The sequence below is a fragment of the Hyposmocoma kahamanoa genome, unplaced genomic scaffold (genome assembly GCF_003589595.1).
Source record: "Hyposmocoma kahamanoa isolate Upper Pololo Valley unplaced genomic scaffold, ASM358959v1 66, whole genome shotgun sequence".
Taxonomy (NCBI): Eukaryota; Metazoa; Arthropoda; class Insecta; order Lepidoptera; family Cosmopterigidae; genus Hyposmocoma; species Hyposmocoma kahamanoa.
In genome coordinates this window covers 13405419-13408314 of record NW_020653854.1, presented here as the reverse complement: position 1 = coordinate 13408314, position 2896 = coordinate 13405419, and positions in this window count along the sequence as shown.

The following is a 2896-nucleotide window of genomic DNA, read 5'->3' as shown; positions in this document are numbered from 1 at the left end:
GTGTCACTCAGAGCTTTAAATCACAAAGATTTGAGGGACACTGCCACTGCGCCCGTCACCTTAACTAACTTAAGTGCCTCTGTAGCCGAACGGTTACCACACTGGATACCACGCAGTGGTCACAGGTTCAATTCCCGGGCCCGGAGAAATGTTTGTATGGCCTACATTTATTTCTCTCATGAGTTTGGGTGTAATCTGTGGTTGTCTGTATGTGTGTACATGGCACTCGGGATACAGGGTTTCCCTAGTGCAGGGTTATGAGTGTGTGCGCGTTATTATTATTATTATTTCACAAGTCACAGTTGACAAGTCCCATGTGCCTGTAATTTCACCAGCATCTTACCCTACAAAACCAGAACGCAGTAATGCTCACATTACTGCTTGGCGGCAGAAATAGGTAAGGAGGTCACTGCTACATATATGGTAAAAAGAATTTTACAATACAAAACATATTTTATGTACGTGTTGTCATTGTCATGTTACGTAACATACTCTTTTGTCAGTTTTAGGCTATGTTTTAAGGTTTTATATTTATAGGCACCTGGGGCAAACCATTACGATGATTCGCCCATCCGAACCAATTTCCAAACAAGATTACTGCCTGTATCTGATTTGATTTGTTTTTACTTGTTTCCATATTATTGGAAACGTGTGAGATTTACTTAGAAAACTACTTGTTCTTATATAGAAGTGTCTTAACTCTCTAGTTAATCTAACACAGGCTCAGTTACGGTGGGATTCACCCACCTACAAGCTCTTATACCATTTTTTTATTGTAATCGAACCCAGAACCGAGGTCTTCAAAAAATTGTACTTTCACCTTACGTCAATGTGCTGTTTGAAAATTTAATGTTACTTACTAACTGTATTGAATACGTAGTAATTGAAGGAAACTACTCTTCGCGAGACTAATGTGTAACCCAAAAAAATTGACTAACTATATTAGAAGGAGTGCATTCGGTTCATTCTAAAATACCAGTGCACTAAAAATGTCCCATCAAGATAGAAGAAGGGAAGCTCCTGCGACGACGTGTATTTGACACCTTCTGAATTCAAAAAGCACTCTTAGCCACACTCCTCTTACGTAACAACAAAGCATCAAAATTAGTTCTAAAATTGGAAACGAAATCCATTTTAATTTTTTAATTTCATTCCGAAATTTGAACAGGAAATTCTATTTTTACCGTTCCTCTTGCTAAAAAACGTCTGATGCAAGAGGATGCAAGAGACAACATCCCCTTCTCTTTTTCCATTCGGAGCCTATCGTAAATTTTCAAAAGAGTTTTTAACCACTAGTCAAGCGATTTATAAATTAAACAAGGGCGTGTTATGAAGAAATACCGCGGCTTGGAATGGGTGCGTTTCCATTTTAAGTCAAGCGAAGGGTATCGTAACATGTATAGAATGACTCTCGTCATTCTAAACATGTTACGATATTATGAAATTAACAAATGTATAGTTGCTGTATAAAAGCATTGCGACACCGTAAAATAGAATAATGGATCCTCAAGCAAGACAATTCTTAAAGCGAATAAACCGTCTTTATAAAATTATAGACGTGACCATAAACTGATTTTTTGCAAAAAAAAAACAACAAAAATAAGGGCATCGCATTTCCTGTATTTACACAATAATTGCTTTGTCAAGTATAGCTAAAGTTTTGAGATCAGTACAGTAGTTCAGCTCAAAATTAATAAGTATATTTCATTCATTCATTAGGCATGTTCCTAATTAGATAGTCAAGGATTCTCCCTTATTGTTTGCTTAATAATAATCATCAAGATTTCCGAAAATCACAACAAAAGACGAGTACCAAATTTTGATATTCCAAACCGTATCGTACTACAATGAAAATACAGCACAAAGAAGAAATATAGCCACGAAGGTTCTTTCCGCAAAAAGCTCGCAAATTCGCTCATCAATTATCATTATTGTGGAGACGCCGCCCGCGCCGACGACGCGTAATTGAGTTTTATAAATGGCGCCGACTCGATGACGTGTGCCTGTCGTTCCAACCTTAAAAAGTTGCTAAAAAGACACTTAAACTGTGAAGCAAGCAAATGCATCGAGTCACATGAACATTTTTGAAGCTTACAGGTTTCTTTTTTTAAATTAAAATTAAGCTTACGTTTAACCGCCAGCACGCCTATCGAATAGACATTGTTTGTATTACAAATAGCACCCTTAAGTAGTTTCTACGAAAGTAACAAAATAGATTTAATAAAAGTACGTGGCGCCAACCATTATGTCATTTGGCTCGTGCTAAATATGACAAAATTTTTATTTTTTATTTGGCATGGAAAATGATCTACTATGTTTTTATTTTGTGACGTGGTAGACTAATGGTTTGACCCACCACCTTTCAAGCAGAGGATCGTGGGTTCGAATCTGAGCTTGCACCTCCGATTTTTTGGAAATGTATGTATGACATTTAATTTGAAATGTACCCATGATCTTTACGGTGAACAAAAACATCGTGTGTCATAGTACACACATCACACATGTAACAGTAGAGCTCCTTGCGAAAGAGTTCATCCAGGGAAGTGCTGTGAGTATTAGGCGTTCCGGTTTTGAATGGTATGGGTGTTGGTGAAATTACAGGACATGAGACTGAGAAAAGCTGACACTTTTGTCTCAGGTTGACGGACGCAGTGACAGTGCTCCTTAGATCCAAAGATCTAAGGAGCACTGAACCTCAAAAGGTTTAAATCCCTGTGTGGTACTACAATTCGTATGGACAGGCGTGTCATTTATCACCGGGCTCATGATTGGTTCGTCCTGTCACTTCGTATCATAAAAATCTACAAAGCAATTTAATAATGTGTGTGAAGTTCCCAATCCGCAATGAACCCGCTCGGGAACTACAGCAAACTCCCTCTCGTGGTGAGAGGATGCC